Raw genomic sequence first — 6,776 nt, forward strand, 5'->3', positions numbered from 1 at the left:
ATCAACTGAAAAGCGGATTGCTTTAATTTATCTAAACATGAAACCTAATTTCAATTAAGAATCTAGCAAACCTATATATATATCTATATATATATATATATATGAATAACATTTTTTAATCCAATCTGTCCCATTAGGAACAACAACCAAATTAATTAATCAATCAATGAAACCAATGATTGTCAAGGTCTTACATCCTACCTATATATTAGCTTGATTTATGTATACATGAAGATGCACCAGATATGTCAGTCCGAGGTTTGGATTCGAAAGACTTGAGAGCAGCTATAAACCGAGCAAAAGGCCTGGAATGTCATCAGGAACAGGAGCATAATTGCGGCCAGCAATGTGAGAAACTGCCAGGAACCATAAACATACTGCTTAAAGAAGTCTGTGGCTTTAACATTCCATCTGCCATTGTGATATTTGTTAACATCTTCAATCACTTTATCCAAGAAAGGGACTTTGGTCAGCCTGATGGACTTGCTCATCCCATTCCACATGTCTGCAGCCTCTTTGTCACTCTTCAAATGGTTCAGAATAATGCCCCTTTCTCTTAGCAATTTGACATCCTCCTCAGTATCAATAATCCCATTCATTAATTCAGTATAGCGAGTAAACACTAGAGGCCCTGACGCATTTGATGCTTCATATGCCACCAAGTTCCTCAAGACAACCTCTGTGTTAATGTCTAAGCAGACCATGGGGAGGTATAAAGTAACAGTCGTGACATCAAAACTGATGGTTGAAATGTTACCATTAGTTGGCAAAATACGGACACCAGCTTTTGAGAGGTCAGCTACGGAAGGGATTGCGATCTCCTCTATAAGAGGTGGTTTATGGATGCTGAAATTGCTTGCAGATGATATAACCTCTTCTTCCTTCTCTTTTATGAAGCATAAGTACTCGATTGGTTTTCTCAGGATCGAAAATCCAGGGAGGTTAGAGAGGATTTTCCAGGGCAAGTTAAGTATGAGTCTAACAGGTCCGGACTTCAGGGCTGCTTTGATTAGCCGTGTTGGAGCACAATTCATAGTTGAGAACATCTTCCATATCTCACTCAAGAGCCACTTCGCATAACTTGAGTCCAGCACAGGATTGCTTTGTTTGTCTTTTGTGGTTTCTTTATTTTGATCCTCCGGTTGTTGGATTGGTTCGGACTGTTCTTCCAGTTTCGGCACGATCATATTGTACAGGAAGTCTAGAACATGAGGACACTTGGAGATATCAATCTTTGGCAAGTTCTTCATCATTTTGAAAGGGGAGAGCTCTCGACATAGTCCCCTTAACATCAAAAGCGACAAATCATCGGCTGCTTCCAACGACGAGAATTGGACTTCTAGCACCTTTCGCAGTACAAACAATGGAATCTGATTCTCAAGCATCATAATGTCTCTGAGAATCGAATTGTGAGCTGATTTTGCTCCTGCATGATCAACCAAATGGGACATTCTCGAGCACACTTCTGATGATAAAGTCTTTCCTTCATGGAAAACATAGATTTGAAGAAACTCGAGCAAAAATGACGTACTAATGGCCATCATCCAAGCTAAAGTTTCAGAATCCAGATCCAAGTACTTGTGATAACAAGCTCGAATCCTTGGGTCAACCTGTTCCAGTTGTTCAACAAGATCTTCAAATGTAGGACACTGCAATTGCTTTTGGGTTCTTTTCGCTGCAGCTAGCTTATATCTCTCCATCTCATAAAGGTCTGGTCGCCAATAATGATAAGGACTGATACCAACCTGCTGCGGGGTGTAACAGTCAGGGCTACTGGACATCAGTGCTTTCGGAACATTAAAGATAGAGACCGGAATTTCAATATCATCTTCTAGCTCTTCATCAAGGAATCTACGAATGTTGATCACCCATCGAAATTCGTCGCAATTTGAACTGAAATTGGAGGTCATTGTTGTCTGGAGAGAAGACATGTCGATTTTTATGTTATTGCTTTCCTTTCTTTTTGGCTTGGGATGTTCTTGTTGTCGTTGGTGGTGGTGGTGGTGGTGTTCTTGGCCACTTTTTGGAGAAGATTTGGCAGTTTTGGTGCAGCTGGGATTGTGAGAATGAACCTTTTATAGGCGCAATTAGAGAGCATAAATATCACCATTATTGATGTTATCTTTATTTCATACTTCAACTAACCAAAAGAAATAAGAAATGTGTTTCTCATTTTCACATCAAATTTCCTAAGGCTTTTACCACACTTCCACGGCTCTCCCTTTACCACCGGGCGGGTATATGCTTGACTAATGCAAGCATACCTGCTCACAGCGATTTTATTTGTATAAATACTACATACCTACCTACTTACATTAATGTACCTATGTTAATTCCTTGAATTCCAATGATAAAAAATCTGAAAATATTATGATTTTAATAAAATAATTCTACCTGTCCAACACTTTTGAGTTTTTTCCTAACTTAAATTTTTTCTGCCTGGATGTTGCAAAAATTTGTTACATAAACTTAAGAATGAGATCTACCGATTTATAAGTCAATTATTCATAAATACATGTTTAAAATTGAATTAATTGAATTTTTTGATATCTCTCCTCTTTAATTTCTAATCATTATTTAATTTCTGAGGATGATTTTTTTTAGCCCTAAAAAAAAAAGTATTTTCGAAAATAGTCTACTTCTTAATTTTAATTGCTTTTTGCCAAAAAAAAAAATTTAGACAAATTACTCTTAGTGAAAACTCCTCATACTCAAACGTGAAAAAAATTTTATTTTTTAGAAAGGAAAAATCAACACTACCACTACTCACAAACAATAATACAAAGGTGCAAAAGCTAACAATAAAAGATTTAAAGTACAAAAAAAGAAAGATGAAAAAAAAAGGGCCATCATCATAATCATTCTCTCATACACATAAATGAACAAATAGAGAAAAAGAAAAAGAGAAGTTGAGACGAAGCTATTTGGTTTTCGATGATTGTTTTATCTTTTTTTTTTTTTTTACCTTTAAGTGGTGGGGTTGTTGTGGAAGGATCCCAAAACCTTGATAGCTATAGCTCTAAAGATGTATTGATGGTATGCAACTATTGTAAGAGCTCTAACGAAAAAACCAACCCAAAAAATTTAGAAAAAATCTTGTTACTTATCATGTTGAAAAAAAAAAATATTACACGTCGTATTTAACTCAAAAGTTTATGTCTTAGTGAAATACAAAGATAAAGACCAACTTACATACCATGTTTAGAAGATAATATTATTACACACTATATTCAAAAAAATATTGTTACACACCATGTTTAGTTTTAAGAGTTTATGTTCTAGTGAAATACAAAAAATATAGACCAAGTTACATGCCCTGTTGATAAAAAATTATAACATGTCATATTTAAGGTGTTTAACTTCAAGAGTTTATGTCCTAGTGAAACACAAAAATAGAGATCAAGTTATACACCATGTTAAACAAAAAAATTGTTACACGTCATATTAAAAAAAAAAATTAATACACGTCATGTTTAATGTGTTTAACTCTAATAATTTATATTCTACTAAAATACAAAGATAGACACCAAGTTACATGACATATTGAAAAAAAATTATTACAGGTCATGTTGAAAAAAAAAGTTATTACACACCATGTTTAAGGTGTTTAATGCCAAGAGTTTATGTTTTAGTGAAATACAAAGAAAAAGATTAAGTTACATGCCATGTTTAATCCATGACATCTTTAATAGATTTGTTACATGCCAAGTGCATTAGAGTTGTTACATACAAATATCACGACTAACAATTTTGGGCAATATTGTCATAATCGACAGATTTTCCTTATTTAATTTCAACCTATCAACTTTGGGGTTCTGTAAATATAAATCAATAAACTTAAGAACATATATTGATGCCATCTTTGCTCTTTGATTTGTAAATCGATGACGATATGATGAGAAGTAGACAGAGATATGGCAATGGTGGCAAAATTAGAGAGATCTCGATGATGGGAGAGTGAAATCGAGAGCACAACAAACGGATGCAGGGAAAGAATGCGGGAGAGAGAAATCGATAAAATTAGAGAGAGCTGGATGACGAGAGAGAAATTAGGAGCATAGTTGACAGATGCCCAAAAGATAAATTAGAAGAGAAAATTAGGATAAATGGTTTAATTTATTTGAAATGGCTTCAAGTGCATTTTTGTCAAATCATGGCAAAAATTAAGTAAAAATAGTTTACTTCATATTATGAGCTATTTTTGAAATGGCCTTATGAATTTGATGATTTCTTACAATTTCCTCATTATTTAATTATAATATAGATAAAAGTGATGTAGTTTATTCTACTACATTTTACACTTTCTAATTAACATTTTTTTTCAGTATAAGAATTTTTAATTTCACATAAAATTAGGAACTCTTGATTTTTTTTTGAATGTATAGAACTTTACTTTATTAATCCATATAAGCTCAATAAACTAGGATGCACACCTTAGGTTTTTTATTGTTTTTGTTTTGAAATTTATGCAATTTTATTTCTAGTAGTTAAAGATGGAATCAGCAGAGGACTTTATTTGTACAAAGATAAATTAAAAGAAAAGTTGAGTAAATTCTGGATGATGTTATAATTTACATATTTCAGTTACTTAATTTCAATCTATTAACTATGAGATTCTATGAATATAAATCAATAAATTTAAAAAGATACATTAATATCATCTTCTTTTTTTATTTATAAATCGATAACGATACGACGAGAATTAAGGATATTCAGGCACTCGCTCACTAACCACGCTAGTTATCCATATAAAGTCGTGATTTGGGAGCTATAACCCAGTCTCTCATCTACTGCCTTACCCTATTTTTAACAATCCCGTGTTGGAGATGCCTTGTCCGAACCTACTCCTTGCTGTCTAGACAGCGTTAAACACGTTGGTCATTTTGAACCATTCATGAAAACCATTACCTGACACCTTTAGGCACCAATCATATCAATGTCCTCTTATGCTGTCCGACTTGAAAATATTTGTGCCATTGAAATTAATGTCCAAATCCACCTTTATTAAACCATTGTCCTAATTATCTCCCATTCATTGCATCTTAGAGAATTATAGTGACCAGCCCGACTCTATTTTGAATTCCAAGTCAACCGATCAATCTCATCCCTCCTTTAATTGAGTCCTATTTTAATTCAACCTCTGCTCCATTGTAAACTCCTAAATCCATTCAAGCATGATCCGTTTTCTACTGCCACCTCACAATCTCCTGTTAAACAAACATTTCAAAAATAAACCATTCCTTCTATGAATACAAGCATTTGTCAAGTAAGTCAGCATCATTGTTGGCTTCCCTATAAACATACATAGCTTTGCATTGGAGGAATCATATCTTCATATTCTCAATCTGAATTATGCATTGCCGGAATCTCCAAGGTGCCTCCTATGGATTATAAAACTATTTGATGCGCATTGTGTGAATCACTTTCAATTAGTAACTTTATATGTGAATGCAGTAAACAATTAATGAAACTAATTAGAGCTTCGTTTATGGCTAGAATTTCGATAACGTTTGAATCTCCTTTCTCGATGAACTTTGAAAACAATACTTTAACTGAGCCACAATGGTCACGTAATATACCACCAATGCCGGCCTCTCCTATACTCCTTGATGCCACACCATCTAAGTAAAATAAGAACTCTTGATTTAAGATAACTTAATATTCTATAAATATATATATATATATATATATATTAAATTGACTCAATATTTTCTTTTTTAAACCTTAATTCAGTTAAATTAATTCTTTTTAGAAGAAATTACCTCAATTTAATTAATTAAATCTTTCAAACAAAAGAATCATGTAAGATAAAGTGATCAAAACAGGGTTGGATCTAACAAAAAGGAAATTGAAAGGAAAAAATCTAGAAAATTTTGCGTGAAAAAGTCAAAATATAATATGGTTTTAAGTATAATAATCATACATGTGTTTTTTATTTTGAGGAAGGAATCTATATATGGATTAATATGTAACTCATATATAGGCATCTAGCCAATGGCTTAGACCGTACAATCGTACCCAGTCATGTATTGGGGAACAAAAGTTTAACGTGCAATATCAAAACTCTTAGATTTGGGCACTTGGATATTGATAGAACCAAACCCATGTCCAAAGCGAAGTGTGAAATGTAGTACGCTGAATAATCAAGGATAAGACTCAAAGGGCAGAATCTTATGGTTAGGTTGGCTTCATTGACCATTGACCTTACAACACGACAAATTCATTTTTAATTTGCCTAAACTTGCTTTGCGCATGGTAATGTCATTAAACTAATAATTTTTTACGCTCGCAGTAACATTTTTACAGCTAATGTGTACTTCCCTTGTACTTTTCCCTCGTTAATATTTCATAGTTTTAATTATTATAACCTAATATAATAAGAAGACCTCCCTCTACTGTCTAACGCGTCTTTAGTCTTCACTAAATTTCTTCGCTTGCCTAGTTTAGGTAGCGGTTGGTTGTCCTCATTGTCTGAGGCTCGAGGCCGGTGCATGTCACGTAACCAATAACATTCAATTGGAATGGAAAAACTTCAACAGAATATTAACATTGCTTTTGTTTTTTGAAGAACTTTCATTTATTTAAGAAGCACTTTACAAAACTACCACTATTATGTATTGCTTTGGTTTTTCAACGACATGTCAGTTTTATTGGAAAGAAAAATGTATACTAGTTACGTCATGTGTCACTGACCATGTTGTCCTTTTCTGTTCCTTTCTTTTCTGGGTCCACAATGAGAGGGTATGGCAAAGTCTTACTTGTATGTTTTCTAGTAA

The 6,776-nt window shown here is 33.5% G+C and overlaps 1 pseudogene; it reads right to left on the reverse strand.

Moving 5' to 3' along the window:
* Positions 1-248: 248 nt before the first annotated feature.
* LOC108662411 (putative UPF0481 protein At3g02645 pseudogene) lies at positions 249-2,087 on the reverse strand (annotated as a pseudogene).
* Between the last annotated feature and the right edge of the window lie 4,689 nt (positions 2,088-6,776).

This window comes from Theobroma cacao, chromosome 6, assembly GCF_053813885.1.
Source record: "Theobroma cacao isolate CCN51 chromosome 6, ASM5381388v1, whole genome shotgun sequence".
Taxonomy (NCBI): Eukaryota; Viridiplantae; Streptophyta; class Magnoliopsida; order Malvales; family Malvaceae; genus Theobroma; species Theobroma cacao.